This window comes from Eurosta solidaginis, chromosome 4 (assembly GCF_040869045.1).
Source record: "Eurosta solidaginis isolate ZX-2024a chromosome 4, ASM4086904v1, whole genome shotgun sequence".
Taxonomy (NCBI): Eukaryota; Metazoa; Arthropoda; class Insecta; order Diptera; family Tephritidae; genus Eurosta; species Eurosta solidaginis.
This window is the reverse complement of record NC_090322.1, coordinates 80,515,915-80,534,567: the sequence shown is the minus strand read 5'-3', so window position 1 is coordinate 80,534,567 and position 18,653 is coordinate 80,515,915. Positions and strand designations below refer to the sequence as shown.

The 18,653-nt window shown below is 34.7% G+C and overlaps 1 protein-coding gene and 1 pseudogene across 7 annotated transcripts in view; both read right to left on the bottom strand.

Annotated features, from left to right (window-relative positions):
- Positions 1-6,848: 6,848 nt before the first annotated feature.
- LOC137248577 (T-complex protein 1 subunit eta pseudogene) lies at positions 6,849-10,884 on the bottom strand (annotated as a pseudogene).
- The window catches only part of LOC137250008 (cuticle collagen 144-like), a 283,350-nt gene continuing 275,564 nt past the window's right edge, over positions 10,868-18,653 (bottom strand). For 4 of the 7 annotated variants that reach the window (XM_067782180.1, XM_067782182.1, XM_067782183.1 and 1 more), the window contains one exon: positions 10,869-18,626. The gene's annotated coding sequence lies outside the window, so the exon portion shown is untranslated. Of the gene's footprint in view, positions 18,627-18,653 lie in introns of all 7 variants that reach the window. The other 3 variants (XM_067782179.1, XM_067782178.1, XM_067782185.1) reach the window with 2 other exon arrangements.

The window sequence follows — 18,653 nt, the reverse complement described above, 5'->3', positions numbered from 1 at the left end:
AGAGGTTGTAACCTATCTACCGGTGTGGGTAAACTTTGGTCCACCGTAAAGTCCCTATCGAATCCGACTAAGCACAAAGACAAAGTTTCCATCGTCTTTGGCGACAAAGTGCTGTCGGACGCGAAAAAATGTGCGAGCGCTTTCTGCCGACAATATATAATGCATCCTACGGTCGACAAAGATAGACGGAGAGCCAATAGACACGCACATAAACACAAATTCAGAGCGTCACCAATCACCATCACCACTAAAGAGGTTGAGGACGCCATTGGTCGTGCTAAACCATCCAAAGCAGTGGGCCCAGACGGCATAGCCATGCCGATGCTTAAAAGCCTAGGGAAAGAGGGTTTCAAATATTTAGCGCATGTCTTCAACCTGTCTCTTTCCACCTTTGTCATACCTGAGAAATGGAAAATGGCCAAGGTGGTCACGCTACTAATGCCTGGGGAACCAGCTAAAATAGGTGAGTCGTATCGTCGATATCTCTCCTATCGCCAGTGGCAAAGACGCTTGAAGCCATTTTGCTCCCTTATTTCCAAGCAAATTTGCAGCTAGCCCCTCATCAGCATGGCTTCAGAAAATTCCATAGCACTACCACCGCGCTGAATGCCATTAGCACCCAGATAAATTGCGGTTTAAATCAATACCCCCACCATAGAACAGTACTCGTAGCGCTAGATCTATCAAAAGCTTTTGATACGGTCAACCATGGCTCGTTACTGCAAGACCTGGAAGGGTCTACCCTTCCCCCATGTCTTAAAAGGTTGACCGCAAATTATTTGGGTGGTCGGCAGGCATCGGTGCAATTCAGAAACGAAACATCAAAACCAAGGAGAATTAAACAAGGTGGGCCCTATGGTGGTGTCCTATCCCCACTTATGTTTAATTTCTACATATCTAAGCTACCTTCACCACCGGAAGGAGTCACAATTGTTTCCTACGTCGATGACTGCACAATAATGGCCACAGGCCCAAAGATCGATGCGCTATGCAATAAAATAAACGGCTACCTCCCTGATCTCTCCAGTTTTTTCGCCTCGCGAAACCTGGCATTATCACCGATTAAATCTTCCGCGACCTTATTTACCACATGGACGTCCCAAATGTCGACCATTTTGAACATCCACGTCGATGGCACTACGCTACCGACTGTCCTACACCCCAAAATCTTGGGTGTGACGTTTGATCAGGATCTACATTTTGGTGAGCACGCAGCCGCAATTGTTCCGAGAATTCAGAGCCGTAACAAAATCCTCAAATCCCTCGCTGGCAGTACTTGGGGAAAATATAAAGAAACGCTCATGACTACATACAAAGCAATTAGCACTGGAAGAAACTAAAGGCCTGCCAAAATACTGCTCTCAGAATCGCCACGGGCTGTCTTCTTATGTCCCCAGAACACCATCTGCATAATGAGGCGAGAATACTCCCTATCAGGGAGAGAAATGAGATGCTGACCAAACAGTTCCTGTTGAATACCCAGAAACCTGGGCATCCCAACAGACATCTGATTGTTGAACCAGCACCGCCTAGGGGCTTAAGGAGTCATCTCCGTAAACATTTTGAGGAAATACGGCACCTGAGAACCCAGCCGTATTCGTATATCGTATTGTAATTCGTCGCCCAGCAAGCAAGCTATCCGCTTTAGAGTTAGTGAATCCCTTAGAGGATTCACCGGGGAGTGGGATGTCATTGCACGATACGAAACAAGATGGCATCACTGAAACTTAACGAAAGACCAAGCAAAATTGTATGCCATATATGCGGAAATGTTCAGTACAATATAGCCAGTGCAGCGGGCAAAGCACCAATTTTGAAACACACCCCGGCAAGCCACACAGCCACACAGTCATACAAACACAACGTTAACCACAACGTCAAGCAACAACACAATAACAAGTGAATTGTCAAATCAATAATTGTATTTTTAATACTTGTACTCAATCTCTAATAAACACATGTTTTAATGTTTTAATTTAAATCGTTCGTTCGCCACCGACACTCTACAACAACCAGGTGCACCAGGTGGTTACATGGGTCAAATGATGCCACCAACATAACCTGCACAGGCGCCAATGCCCATTCAGCCACCCATGCCGGGTCAACCCCCAACACCCGGACTTCCTGGTTATAATGTATGCTAATACAACTAACATATTTCAAATATTGCTGATGATTATTTTTTTGTATTATTTTCTTTAGCAACCACCTGCACCTGGTCTGGTATATATCAACAGGCGCAACAGTATGACCAAGCCCAACGCCGTTTAAATCCCGATCAGATGCCAACTCCGACAAGCGTTATCATTAAAAATCAAAATAGAGCTGGTGGTGCTTTTATTACTAATAAAAAGGGTTTATTACCACCATTGGTGACCACAAAATATGTGGTACAAGATCATGATAACTCCTCTCCACGTTACGTTAGGTATTGATATTCGAAATTAATATTTTGTTTGGCAATTACATTGATCTTTCTCGTTTGCAGGTCCTCTTTGTATTGCATTCCTGCAACAGCTGATTTATTAAAAACAACAGCTTTGTCCTTTACACTTAGCATCTTACCAATGGCACGCACGGTTGAGGGTGAATATGAGCCACCCATTGTAAATTTTGGTGAATTAGGTCTAATTAAATGTAATCGTTTGCAAGGCTAAAATGCAATTTGTAGTTGCTGGTCGTCGTTTCCAATATCTAATGTGTAAAGTAACAACAGATGGTAAAAAAATCTTTCACTTTTAATTGTGTCCATTGATACATATTTTTTCTCAACAGTGCCAACTGAATATTTCCAACATTTGGACCACACCGAACAGTGTGTCCTGAACTTATGAATTTTTGTGTGAAAAATGTTTGGGTACCGATAGCTCTCAAGGTAAACCTCAACTCATATCCAACATCAATGCCTCGAATTCATACATAGGGTTCACGTAGTATGGACAAGCATATTGTTGATTCCAGTGGTAAGGCCACAATTTCAAATGGTGTAACGAACTTCTCCCCACACTGCTGCTTAAACTAGGGAAACCTACGAAGGTGCGTTTGGATAGAATCGGGGTAGTACACCTAGCTCTGCTTCAGCTTAGCTCAGGGAAAATGGCAGTGGGTTTGCTTCATCCTCGCGCAACGAAGTTGTACAAAAACAAATTCAAATGTATGCCGTATACAAAACTAGAAAAATTTTACGTGAAACTAATCCAGCGAAACTGAATCTGGCAGCAAAAAAAATCTATTTAATCATATGATTATCCCTTCCCGATATCTCAAACTAAAACGGGGGAAGGAATATGGGTTCGGAGCATTTAACCCGGAAAACAAAGTCGAGGGGAGAAAAAGATGGAATATTCCCCCATGGCTGCACCCACCGAATCTGCTAACCTAAGAACTATAATTGGAATAGGTTAACCCAAAGCATAATTACGTCATCTCAGCGTTTTATATCCCTACATTTCGTCAAAAAAAATTTAAATTTTCATTTCGATATACTAGATTTTCACATTTTATTCAAACGAAATTTATACTAAAGTTATAGTCCTATGCCTACTGTAGGGTTTGTTTATAATTTTAACTATATAATATTATTACATCTATCTGTAAGTTTGTGATTTCCAAATCTATTCACCGTATAATATTTTTACGTTTGAATTTTGCAATATAAAAAAATATGAATTTAATGGAAAATTGTATTAAATATTTGTATATTAAAAATAAGAGTCATTTCAGAAACTACCATTTTGGATCTACAAAAATTCCGCTAATTAATTCCAATTTCAGATATACACCTCATCACCACCACATCGACAAACTCGATATTTTAAATCTTTATTTCACAATTCTTATTTGCAAATGTTCTCAAGTATTAACATCGATTTAATTTTCACCACACAAACAGATCTAAAAGATTCGCAATTTTTCTATCAGGTAAATATAATAACCTCAGAGGAAGAAAACCAAAAACCTTATTGAAAATATGATTCCTCGTCTCATTCCTGTCTTTAATCACTCGATTATATATATTTATAAATTACAGAAAATTAGTTGTTTTAAATTCATTCCGCACCAAACGGAAGCGGAAATTGATTAATACCTGAATGTAGGTCAATCCAACTTGTTTAATGGGTATGCATATAAAAACGATAAGCGCTGCTAGCACCCACATTGCCTCAGTAGGTTCGATCGAACTACATATCTAGGCTATTGCATAGTATTCAACTTTAACATTGTTACTTACATTTCGGTTACTCCATCGATGCGACGTTGGGCCCGACGACGACGACGTTGTAAGAGCTGCTTTCAAACCTGTGGCAAAAGAATGGTGTTTGTCTGTGCGGTTGTAACCGCACCATAGCTGATTGATAATCTTTAACACATTATTTACGGTCTAAGCGTTTTTGCTACGTGATTAAGTACAAAAAAACAAAAGGTACAAGGCAGAAAGCCCAGGATTAAATTATTAAATATTGCGAATATTTCTTTTGCATTTTTTCACTAAAATCCTGACGCTTCATTAATAACTATTTTTATTATTTATAATTTTTATAAGTGACACTATTTACTTCTACTACATGATCGAAAAAAATTATTACGAATTACATATTTTTTTCTTTTCAAATATCTATAACCAAAATTTCAATATAAAAATTGCAACACTATAAATTTTTAATATAAAATTTGCATCAATATAAATATACGCTACAAAGGACTGCGGCACCTTCAGCACAATTTCAGGTATAATTCGACCAATTAGGGACGTTGATTGACCTGCTATTCCGGTACTAGGGACTTGAAAAACTCCACGAGCCACGAGTTACTTCGTCGTAACCGATAACTACAAATTGACTTTCGTAGTTGATCTCTGACACATTTATGAAATTTTAGTAGCTTGGGTTTTACTATGATTTAATTATGGGTTATGGCTTTCTTTTAAAGCCTTGAAAACAAGTTTTTTGGCGAGGGCGCTGTTACTTTTTTTTTAACATAAATGTTTGTTTTAAAATTTTCAACGACCTCATAATAATTGGATAATTTGGAAGTTTTGGCACATTTGGTGATTCATATATTTATTTATTTTTCACCGATTTTGGTCTTTTTAACACTTTAAACCTTCCTCCTTAAAGTTTTGAGGCACAGTGGGTAATATTAGTTTGTTTGCTAATAATAACTTTACGCTAACACACATTTAGTTTCGGGGAATTGTAAAATGAGCTAGGAAAACAACATCATTGTAAATTTTACCAAGTAGCGCAACTAACAGCTGATCGGTGAAAATTCGCACATTCACACGCACAGTTCTCGAATCAGTTTCAAAAAAACTTTAGATTATTTAATTCAAATTTTAAAGTGAGATAATCCTTACAAATTTATGTATATAGAATATATATGGCGTTTTTGTTGTTATTAAAACAATAGTTTTATTTATATTAAATCTTTTATCATTTTTTTTTAACTTTGAAAAAACTCCGCACACCATTCCTTCATTATATGACATTCGACTGCCTAGTCCACTGCCTTCCACTCTATTCGCAACATAACCTCTACTTAAGCTGTCAAACTATATAGTAAACAATGAACAACATTTTCGTTCGATTGCCGACACCAGACTGACTTTGTCTGCTCCAATCAACCTTAAGCTGAGCTTCAAAGACTCGCTAACCTTGAACTAATATTGCACTAGGACTAGCGGTATTTACTGCAGTTGTTCCAGCTTAGTGTAATGTTAATCAATAAACAAATAGTAGGCATAGAAGAATTTGAAATAATGGTCGGCATAGGTGACTTCACGAACGCGCTATTTAAGTATGCTTTCTGTCCTCTACTTATTAATGAAGAAAACATTATTTATATTTATTCATTACCAAAAAAAGTTTCGTAGTAGCGAATTAGGTATTTTATGGATTAGGCGTTTACGAATTAAGTACGAATTAGGTTTTCCTGAATTAGGTACGTATGAATTAGATATTCGTAAATTAAGTAAATATGAATTAGGTATTAAGCGTAAATAGTAATTAGACATACACGAATTAAGTATGAAATAGGTAGTTTGTGAATTATGTATTTACGAATTAAGTATGAAATAGGTATTCCTAATTTAAGTAAGTAAGAATAAGGTTTAAATGAATTCCGTAATTTGAATTAGGTATTCAAGATTTAATTAAATATGAATTAGATATGTACGAATACATTATAAATTCGGTATTCTTGAATTAAGTACATGTTTATTAGGTGTTATCGACTAAGCAAGTATATGTCAGGTATAATGATAAAGAATTAATAAATAAATCCGGTACTTTCGAATTAGCCATGAGCGAAATAACTATAAGAAAATGAATTACGAATGGGTGAATTAGGTAAAAACGAATTTGGTATAAGCTAATTAGGATTAACGAATTAAAGCATCAGATAACTTATGTATTACGGGTTTCTTACTTAGTTTCCATCAAAAATGTACCCGTAAATTGATTAGTAAAATGACTAAATCTGTGTCGATGGAACACGTAAATCGTTAAATAGCATTTGTACAGGGTGTCGGGACTGTTTGTGACCAGTCCACTCCGTCGTACCTATTTATGTGATTGTCCATACTGCTCACACATATACGGTATTAGGTTATCGAAATGTAAACAAACTATAGTGCTGTACTGTTCTTACATTCACGTTATGGCAGGCATTTTTTAAGTTATATACTTTTCACTAGTATTATGACCGTTTTTTTACTTGGATTATACTGCTATATAAATAAAACATTTCTTTAATTCAAATCCATTAACATTTCTTTTATTCAACATTTTTATAATATATTACATTATTTATAATAGTTGTAAATTATTAACTATAAGCCTTAAGGAAGGAATAGTTTTTCAGTCTTGTTGGTGAGCCCTAAATACAAATTTTATTGTATGCGATTGTAAGGGAAACTTAAATAAATTAATTAATGATATAGAAAACAAAAGAGAAGAACTAACAGAACTATTGGTTGCAGTAAACCATCAAATCGCGAGTAGGCAATTCACAATTTGAGTAAGTTGACTTGTAATTCGCCAATTTTAATACTATACTTTTTTTATTTTAGTTCAGAAAGCTGCATTTGAGGTTCGAAAGTTACAATTGAAGTTCAAAAATTTCAATTCAAGTTCAGAAAATTTAAATTCAAGCTCAGAATTTCTATTCGTAGTTCACATAATTAAAATTGAAGTTCAGAATTTCTGTTTGTAGTTCAGAAAATTATAATTGAACTAAAATTGTAATTTTCTGAATTTCAGTTGTAATTTTCTGAACTACAGTTGAAATTCCTGAGCTTCAATTATAATTTACTGAACTTCTATTGAAAATTCTGAACTTCAATTGTAATTTTTTTAACTTCAATTGAAATTCCCGAGCTTTCAGAACTTCAATTGCAACTTTCAAATTTTTTTACATAAAATGAACAATTTAACATTTTTTCTGACAGTTAAAGTGACGAATTGCCTACCAGTGGTTTGAAACCACTTGCATTCGTGTTGGTGCTTCTCTATATCATTAATATAACAATATCTTTTTAATAATTTAATTAATAGACAAATATAAATTTTTTCCTTTACATTTTAGAACTGTGTACAAAAATATGTGATTTTACATATCGCAACCTAAACCAAAAAGTGTTGCAACTCATAATCAGAGTAGCTTTGTGTTGAATGTTGATTTATACCACAAAAATAACAAAATTCTTAACAAAACCAGTCTAAATGATAACGATAACTACCAAAACACATTAGTTATTTCACGATACTTTCATGGATTGATTACATTTAAATACCGATTTACAATTTTTTCAGTTTTGACATTTTTTAGTTTAGAATGCGATATATACATTCAGTGGAATAATTTTACATTGAGGGTACTTTATGCAATTTTCTTTTTTTCGTGATTTTGCAATAATAAATGTAGGTACACATAGTAATATTTAGTTTCAAATTATGTGATCACAATATTTATAAGGACCATTTAGTTGATGGTATTGGTACTGTCAGTTCAAAATATTTTTTTGTTATACATCTATTTTATAAATTTTGGTTAAAAATTATTGACAAATTTGTTGCAATTTAATTGCAAACTTTACGGGATTGTTGAATATTATTTTAATTACAGCATAAAAAGCTTAGATTAGTAACGTAGGAAAAAACTTAGAATTATTTCAGTTAAGTTCATCACAAATATTTATATTCAAAATACTATTTTGTTATACATCTATTTTATAAATTTTTGTTAAAAATTATTGACAAATTCGTTGCAATTAAATTGCTTTAAAAGTTTTTGCAAACATTGTGCGATTGTTGAATATTTTTTTTCAATTAGAGCATGAAAAGCTTAGAATACGAACGTAGGAAAAAGCTAAGAATTATTAGATTCCTAGATACTTTTTAACCAAGATTATTTCAGTGTGTGTTGTTTGTTTGTTGTACAAATTCGTTGCATATTAATTTTCAGATCAAGAATACTCAAAGGTGTCGTGGCATCGTCTTGTTGGTCAATCGAGCGCCGCAATATCCATTGATGGGAATTGACATTCATTATAAAGTAGCGAAGGCACGGTCCTGCGCAAACACATCGCCAACCTGTGTTGGCAATAAATATGCTAAACTGCAGAGGAAGAAACATTTTTAAAATTTAATAAAATCAAAATTATAGTTCTGCTAAAAAAGGGGTAAAGTATTGTATGTTAAAGTATAGCAGTCTCAGCGGCCTTGTCCTGGTGAAAATTGAGTTTGAATAGGTCTCATTCTTCATTCTCGAAACATTTACAAAGGTACCTCGTAAGATATTAAAAATCCTCAACGCTTTTTGCAATAACTTCAAAAAAACTCACATTCAAACCGGTGTCCTATCCCTATCTTCACCACCAAAAGGAGTCACTATTGTTTCCTACACCATATGGTCGCCAAGCCTAAAGATTAGCCACTGGAAGAAGCTACAGGCCTGCCAAAATACTGCCCTCAGAACCGCCACGGGTTATCTCCTTATGTCCCCAGAACAGCATCTACATAATGAGGCGAGAGTACTCCCAATAAGTGAAAGAAATGAAATGCTAACCGAACAGTTTCTGTTGCATACCCAGGAACCGGGCATCCCAACAGACATCTAATTGATGAGCCAACACCGCCCAGGGTCTTAAGGAGTCACCTCCGTAAGCACTATGAGGAAATAGGGCACCTGAGAACTCAGCCGTATGAAGCAAGAAACTACCCCAGCGGGTTAGGGGGTCAGAATATTCCCGCGGTAGGTATGCCCGTCGTAAGAGGCGACTAAAATACCAGATTCAAGGGGCTGTGTAGCGCAACCCTTCAGGTTGCCAGCGCAATATACAGCTTCTCTAAACCCAATTGTCAACCTCATCTATTCGCGGCGAATCCTGTTTCACTACCAGACGAGGCTCTGGCGACCCCAAGCTCCTCATGGAACTTGGGGGTGGGGAGGGAGGGAATGGCCTGAAGGTTGAATGTGGCCACATAAATCGTTCCCGAGATGGTCGGCAGCACCTTAATGGTGCTCTGGTACCGGAGCGTACCGGATCTGTATCCGGCAAAGGACCATTACATCGATAACACCCTCCAAAGCCTTCGGGGAGCAACCTTATCGCTACAAAAACAACAACAACAAGCAAGAAAATACAAGCAGGTCCTTGGTGAGCTCCATAAACACCGTAACAGGTTAAACTCTTACCTATCCAGAATCAACCCCTACATACAAAATGTTCCTGCTTGCAATGTGTCCCCACATGACACCAACCATCTCTTCATTTGTAATGTGGAACCAACTCCTCTAACACCCCTCTCTTTATGGTCCACCCCTGTTGAAACAGCAAGTTTCCTCGGACTCCCGTTGGAGGACATTGATGACAATTTGTGATTGGTGAGACCTATTGGATGGGGCGAAGCGCTGCTACAACAACATCAGAAGGCACTCGAAGACGATGCCTCAAAACTAATAACCAAAAGCAATAATTATCATTTCACTGACACAAATTTTATAGTTTTTTCTTCCGTAGTTGGACACAATCTTTTCATAATATTACTTAACAATTTAAGATTAGACATTTTTTTCAAGTTGTATTTTGACTTACCAGCAACAATAGAATCATGTTTAATTGTACGCTGCACAATCATTGTACCATCATTTAACGAAGCTCAGTTTCTTCCAAAAATTGTTCGGCACTGCTACGTAAAATCAATGTACATGTTCTAGCATTAACGCAACCTTTAAATAATTATAAACTATAAAAATAAAATTAATGTCAAACCCACTATCAAACCTTGGAAAAGTTTGAAATATTCACCACCACCTTGACGTTCTTCAAAGTAATCACATTGACCCAAAACACTTGAATTAATATCATTAGCTGTAGTCATAACAGCACCACCACAAGCTTTCATTTTCATTTCTTCTTCTGGTACACTAACAGAATATTTCACGATCTGCAAAATACTGTGTATCAACATTACCAATTGGTAGTTTAGATAACACAATATTGGCGTCGTACTTGGCTATTTTATTGTACAGAATACGCCATTCAGCATCAACAATTTTCTGATACTCTTGAACATTATCAATACGTACTTCAGCATTGTCACGCTCAGCCTTGAATTCCAATTCTATATTTAAAATTGCGATTTTATATTTTTTGTATGACGTTGGATCCACGAAAGAAAAGTAAAGCGTCCACAACCATTTTAGAAGAGAAATCTTTTTGTTGATGAATAAGTTTGGAGGACATTGCTGTGGCAGCGCATGTTTCCAATAAGGCACGTTGTTGTTCCTTTGATTGGCGCTTTGACATGTTCAGCCATGTCATATTTTGGTCATGCATAATTGTAATGCTTTGCGTATAGCTTTAATGATGATACGTGCATGCACGCCTTCCTCAACATTTGGCTACATGGTGATCAAAAGGAATATAAACAAAAAGGCAACTCGTAGAGACCAATTGTACAGCGAACAACGGGACATTCATATGGCTTAGCAGCTAAAAGCATCTACCTTTGCACTGATATGAATGTTGGAGATTCGAGTTCAATGCTCAGCTCCCGAAAAGCTAGCTGATGAAGAAGTGAAATTCAGAAACATGTCCTAGTAACCATCGCCGTTTGTAAACTACCAATTTTTCTCTAATATCAATTACAAAAACCCATATGGCTTAACTTGTTTTAAGTTTTCACATGCTTAAAGTACTGAAACGACTCCTTATTGGAGCTTGATGAAGCTGCACTCACCATAGCTTTAAAATGGCCACGCGCCATCGTAAACTGCATGCTCTGCTTGCAGGCACTTATTAAAAAACACAATTTGTTCGCTACAGAAGCGTTGTAGATTAGCCTCTTTATTAATATTTAGGTGTTTTATTCTTTATTAAAATTTTAGGTATTGTATTTTATATTTTCACAAATATTTCTTTAATTCTTCTTTTTTATTAATATTTTACCACTTTGTAACACCCGACGCGAGTGAACCACACCAATTGAAATTTTATTTTATCCTCCTTTATTTTTTGTCTCTACCTATCGTAGAGCTTTTTAAAGCACGTTAACTTGGTTGCGGTTGCGCTGCGGCGAATGTCATTAAAGTTAGTTCTATTACTATTTATATCCTAAGGGCCCTATTATGCTATGTAGGTTTTAAATATATTTGCATGGTTCCATTACATCATTCCCCTTTGGAAAAGAAGAGTTTGTCAAGGTGATCAATCTTGACCAACTCTTCTTGACCCAGATGATGTAAATTGCCTTGAATGAGCGAATTTATGTTTTACTGAATCCATTCCTCGTTTTCGCTCGTTCAAAACACTTGATATAATTCAAAATAAAGTTCACATCTTAAAAGAACTTAAATTTCTACGTTTTAAAGTAGGTTGTTATTGCTAGCTACTTATTAAATTTTATGCTAAGGTGAGTAATGTTTAATACTAACTAGTAAAGTTAAGATATATATATTTTTTTTTTTGTTGCTAGGTAAATGTTATGTATTTCGTTTTTAATGTATGTTTAGAAAAATACTATTTATTTGAAAAAATAAAATATTGATTTTTGTATTCTCAAGCTAATTATGTTACGATTTTTCGTATCCTATTTTTATGTACTGTGTTTTCTTTGTTCTTTGTTTTATCAAAATATGTTATGTTAACGCCGTCGATTTTTGTTACGACGTGTGGACCCTGGTAAATGCTAGCATGTTTATCGCGAGGTTCTTTTTGTAATAAAACCTTGTCATGAACTTTAACCGATATTGGCTGCGAGTCCCGGTTGTATCCGGTTTCGTTTTGAACCTTGTGCTTTTTAACGTATTTTTCCGCGAGTGAGTTTGTTTTTTGAAAACGATATTTTACTTCTTTCGCGTAATTTTCAATATTGTAGATTGGGTCAATTTCATCTTTTTGCATTTCGAGTGGCAAATTTGCCTTTTTTCCGAATATTAATTCATACGGTGTTAGCTTATTATCGAATACAGTGTTTGTCGTTGTATTATGCACAAAAGTGAAATAACGTAAATAAACGTCCCAATCATCGAAATTGTCTTTTAAATAAGCCCGTAAATACTCATTAAAAACTCGGTGGTTTCTTTCAACCGTGCCAACTGTTTCGTGGTGATATGGTGTAGAAAAATTATGTGTAATTTTTAAAAGTTTTGTTAATTCTGAAAATATTTCGTTTTTGAATTCTGTGCCAAGGTCGGTTTTTATTGATTTCATAGTGCCGTATATCAAAATAAAACATTCGAAAATGGCAGAAGCGACAGTTTTAGCGCTTTTATCGGGTATTGGTATTGTTACTAAATATTTTGTTAAGTCACATATAATGGTAACTGCGAACTTATTACCATTAATTGACTCAGGTAATGGTCCTATAGTGTCCATAACGACGATATCGAAAGGCTTGCAGGGAGTTGGCGTAAGTACCATTCTTTCTTTATTTTTTGATTTTACTTTGTTTACCAAGCATTTTTCACAATTTTTTACGAATTTTGCAATTTCACGTGTCATATTCTTCCAATAATATTTAGTACGTAATTTCGCGTATAGTTTTTTACTTCCAAAATGTCCACCTGTTATCGGATCGTTATGGTAGATTGTCATCAGTTTAAGTTTTTTGTCGTTGTCGGTCACTATTTCTACGGGGTCAGTCAATATAATTTCTATCTTCTGTAGTAGTTAGCGAATGCAACGAATCTTCGTACCGCGTCTTTATCACACGGTTTGGGATATTTCTTAATTGCAACTATTTTCGAATCATCCGGTAGCAGTCCTTCGGGCGAGCATTTATGCCCTAGAAATGTGACTTCTGAGCGCATGAAATTGCATTTTTTGGGATTTAAACGGAAGTTAAACTTTTTACATGTTTGAAAGACCTTCTCCAAATTGTTGAGGTGGTGAGACTCGCTACACCCTATGACTATTACATCGTCTACGTATAAAAAGGCTTGGCTTGGGGAAATACCGGAAAAAGCAATGGACATCATTCGTGGAAACGAGTTAGGCGCGACATTTAAACCCAAGGGTAAAACCTTCCAACGGAAAGCACCACGATCAGTGCTGAAAGAGGTGATGTCTCTCGAATCTTTATGTAGCTGGATTTGGTGGAAACCTGAGTATAGGTCCAAAGTAGAAAAATATTTTGCTCGACCAAGGTTATCTAAAATGTCATCCACGCGTGCTAGAGGGAATTTGTCGGCTATTAGTTTTTTATTAACTGCCCTAAAATCGACACACATGCGGTATTTTTTCTGTCCACTTGGGTCTTTTTTGGGTACTAATATTAGCGGGCTGTTATAATTCGAATGACTATGTTCAATCAAATCATTTTGCAGTAAATTGTCAACTTGTCTATTAATTTCTCTGCGCTGAGAATACGGTAATCTGTAATTTTTAATGTAGACTGGTGTTTTGTCCGAAAGTCTAAGTTTTTGTTGGTAAAAGTTATTTAAAGTCATTACGTCTGTTTCAAGAGCGAATACTTCGGGATATTTTAAACATAATTCAATTAGCTCATCGTTTGCGTACGTGGGCATCTGGTTTATGAAAATCGACTTTAGTTCGTCTAACCTTTCTGGATTATCTAACGCTTTATTAATTTTGTATATGTTAAAGTTATTAATATCTTCAGTCTTAATGTTGAATTTTTTTACGTATTTTACTTCATCTGTAGTATTAATTACTTTTAAAATTGGGTTTTTCGTGTCGACTATGCATTTGGCTGTAAAAACGCCATCGGAAACTTCATGTGAATCTATGAAAACTGGATTTTTTGAATTACCCAAATTAAAAATACGGAAAACTTCACACCTTGGTGGAATTGCTAAACTATTGCTGGATGTACTATGTAGAATTGAAACATTAACCCTATTTGCCCCGTGATAAATTTGTATTGTGTCGTTCGCGTAATTGATTATGCATTTGTTTATTTTTAAGAAATCTTTCCCGAGTATACCATCAGATGGTATATTGAAACAGTCGTTCACAACATGAAGAGTGTGTGGAATTGAAATGTCCGGTACTATTATGTTCGTATCTATTGTGCCTAAAGTTGTAATCTTGTCAGAAGTTACACCAGTGATATTGATAATGTTATTGTTATTTATTTCTGCTTTTCTTGATAAACTGGATGACGGATATATCTGCTTGCGAATCTACCAAAAATGTACATGTTTTGTCGGAATCAGAACAATTAACCTCAATGAAATCAGAGTAGTTTAAATTTAGACAGTAAATGGATTGTGTAGCAGAGCTTTTTACTCCTCCTCCCTCAGCGTTCGCGTCTGAGGGGCTTCGGCGTTTAAATTCCGTACATTAGCAGTGCCTCTATTATTTGAACTCGAATTGTTATTTCTGTTTGTCGTATTTGATCTATTGTAGTTATTCGGCCTATTGGACGAATTGTTGCCTCTTCTGTTGTAATTGTTACCTCCTCTACTATAATTGTTATTTCCTCTATAATTTGAACTAGTACTTTGCCTATTTGTATTACTGTACCTGTAATTATTGTTATTGTATCTAAGATTGTTACCACGGAAGTTACCTCTAAAATTGTTTGACCGTATTGGTCTAGAGCGAAATGCCAATACTTGTCTCTCTTTTACTTCGTTATCCTTTTCTATTACCATCTTCGCGACCACGTCTTTCGAATCGGTGAAGGTGGACGAAGCTAAAATGGATTTGACCATGTCTGATCTGCTGTTGAGTCTACAAACCTTAATTGTTTGTTCCACGGCCATTTCGTGGGCTTTTGCTTGGGTCATGCATTCTATTATAAGAGAGCATTCTAATGAATCAGACAATTCTTCTACCTGTTTTGCAAATTCGGCATAGTTGTTATTGGTGATTTTTAATGCTGCGATTTTGCCAGCGACAACTTTGGAGTTGTCGGCTTTATTATGCTACTTAACGCTTCTTTTATCTCACTAACTGTACCAACAGAAGGTAATTACTCGCGCGCTTTGCCTTCCAAATTTGATTTGAGGAAAGCTATTAGTGTTGACGTTAATGAATCATCTGAAAGATCTTCTATTAGGTTTCTCTTGTCAATGAAAGACGGAAGCGATAACGGGTCTCCGCTATAATTTTCGCGCATCATAGAAGCCCAATAAGACTAATAGCTGCTCTTTTCTGTTCCGGTGTAGCCATATTTATATCTCTATCAGCAGTTGTGTTCACGCGATTAGTGGATATTGTATCGTTGCTGCTTTCGTTAGAAATTGTGTTGCTGCTATTTACGCTAATGATTGTACTATTATCTGAATCGTCTGTTGTGCTCGATTCGTTATTAAACCCCTGAAAATCTTCACCTAAGGATATTCTTGGTGGAGGGCTATACGTAAATGATACTTCCTCTGAGCTCGCGTCTTGGAAATCTTTTTCAGAATCTGACATTTACAGTAACATTCGATAACTTGTGTTGAAAATTTATAGCAAAGTTGAAAAAAATGTGTAGGTTTATCAAAATAATCTAGCTTGGCTCAAGGGAAGAGGCGGCAATGGCTTTATGGTGACACTCAAAATATAGACTTTGAAAAGTTTGTAAGTAGAGTAAATGTAAAATTGTTGTTATAGGCACTTGGTAACGAGGTATTCACATTAGAGGATTCAGAATATGTTGTTATAGGCACTGTAGGTTTATTTTATGAAAAAATATTTTGTAGACACAGATGGGAAAAAAATCGAAAAAATTTTGTAAATTTGTAGGAGTCACTGTAGTTTCAGAGAAAAATTTCTAAAAATCGACAATGTTAAAAAAAAATTCAAAGTTGAAATTGTATAAAAGTTATTATGAAAATGTTGTTTGGCACTGTAGCTTTAAATAAAAGCAAAAGAATGTAGGCACGAATTTATTTTGTATTTATAAGAAAATAATGTTTTTTTTGCAAAATAATTGTACAAGGGTTTTCGAATTTGTTGGTAGGCACTGTATTTCCAAATTATTGCTAGCCTTTAATAAAAAAAATTTTATATTTTCCGTCGGAAAACGCATTTAAATAGCAAAAGGGGGTTTATAAGTGCAAATTTATTATTTTATTCTTTTGTGTCAAAATAAATTCAAGTAAACGCTTTTACTTTTCCGGAAAACTGTATGTTTAAACCAGTATTCCAAATAAGAAAGAACAGTACATATAAATATGTTTTAAATGGTTATTATTAAAATGATATTTCATATGTATACCTATATGTATGTATTTAAGTATTCCAATACATATGTATTTAGGTTTATGTGAAAAATTTAATGGGAAAAAGAAAAAAAAATTGTTTCAAAAAAAAATTTTTGAAATTTAAATTTAAAGAGAAATAATTGGGAATAATATGTGTGTGCTAATGGCCATATAAGAAAATTGAAAAACATTAGTGTTAATTGATTTTATATGCAAGTTAAATATATGTATCAAAATTTAAAAGAATATAATTAATGTATATGAAATAATATATACGTAGGTGTTAGTATATACTTATGTATGTTGCTTCTTTGTTGCTGCTGCTGGGTCTGGTTATTCTTCGTCTTTCCATGCTCGTGCTGTGATTTCGCTGCTGCTAGTTAAAGATGATTTTAGCGTTATTTTTTCGCTACTTCTTTTTGGCATATATGTATATGTGTTACTGTGCTGTGGTGGCGTGTTTTATCGTTTACCGCTATTATAGTCTCTTTGTTTCTATTGGTTTTTTTTTCGGTAGAGTTTTGCGTACCGCTATGAACAAAATTATTGATGCACTGTTTTGTCGCTTGGCAAAGACTGTACTGTCTATGTACATACAATTTATATATTCACAAATGTCTTTCTCAACCGTTATTTAAATGCCTTTGTTTTTACTAACTCACGCCACCAGCACTTTATTAATACCGTACATTTGCAATTTTTGTACAGTCACCTCAAAAACGCACCTTTTCCAAACGGTACTTCGAAACCTTTTGGTCAAAAACAGCTATATAACTTTTTTCAAATATATTTCTATATTTGTTAAATTTCGCAAGTTTTTTGTTTTTCAAATTAAAGAAATGTTTGATGAAAAAGTAGTTTATTGTTTTTGCTACTTTTTTTGACCGAAATTTAAATATAAAATTCTTTCTTATTTTAAATTGATTTTACTAATTTTTTTCTCTTCTTTTTTTTATGAAAATCGTTGTTTGATAGTTTATAGTTCTTTAGAATTTTATGTTGTAATGAAAAAAAAAATTTTTTTTTGTAAACTTGTAACTAGTTTTTGTTAACATAAAAAAATGTTTGTATGTTTTTAGAAATCGTTTATGGTTCTTTAGAATTTTATGTTGTAATGAAAAAATTTTTTTTTTTTTTGTAGTTTTTTGAGTTTTCTTTTTTTTGTAGTTATTAAGTTTTTAATTTTTTTTTGTAATTTTTTGAGTTTTAAAAAATTTTTTGTAGTTTTTTGAAAATTTTTGAATGTTTGTTTTTTGTTTTTTGAAAGTTTTTTTTTTTTTTAATTTTTTTGTAGGGTTTTTTATAAGTTTTTGTTATACTTTGTTGGCCACTAGCACGCACTTAGAAATTCATTTCATCAAAAAAAATGTTGTCTTAAACTTTTTTTTATATGTCATCGTAGCTGCCGCTACGTACATCTCGTGTCCGCCAATTTTGCAAGCCGGCACACGGTCACGGTCGCCATGAAACGACTCCTTATCGGAGCTTGATGAAGATGCACTCACAATAGCTTTAAAATGGCCACGCGCCATCGTAAACTGCATGCTCTGCTTGCAGGCACTTATTAAAAAACACAATTTGTTCGCTACAGAAGCGTTGTAGATTAGCCTCTTTATTAATATTTAGGTGTTTTATTCTTTATTAAAATTTTAGGTATTGTATTTTATATTTTCACAAATATTTCTTTAATTCTTCTTTCTTTATTAATATTTTACCACTTTGTAACACCCGACGCGAGTGAACCACACCAATTGAAATTTTATTTTATCCTCCTTTATTTTTTGTCTCTACCTATCGTAGAGCTTTTTAAAGCACGCTAACTTGGTTGCGGTTGCGCTGCGGCGAATGTCATTAAAGTTAGTTCTATTACTATTTATATCCTAAGGGTCCTATTATGCTATGTAGGTTTTAAATATATTTGCATGGTTCCATTACAGTACTACTGAAGTGGTGCCATCGCCGACCTGATAAGAGAAACATTTTTACATAAC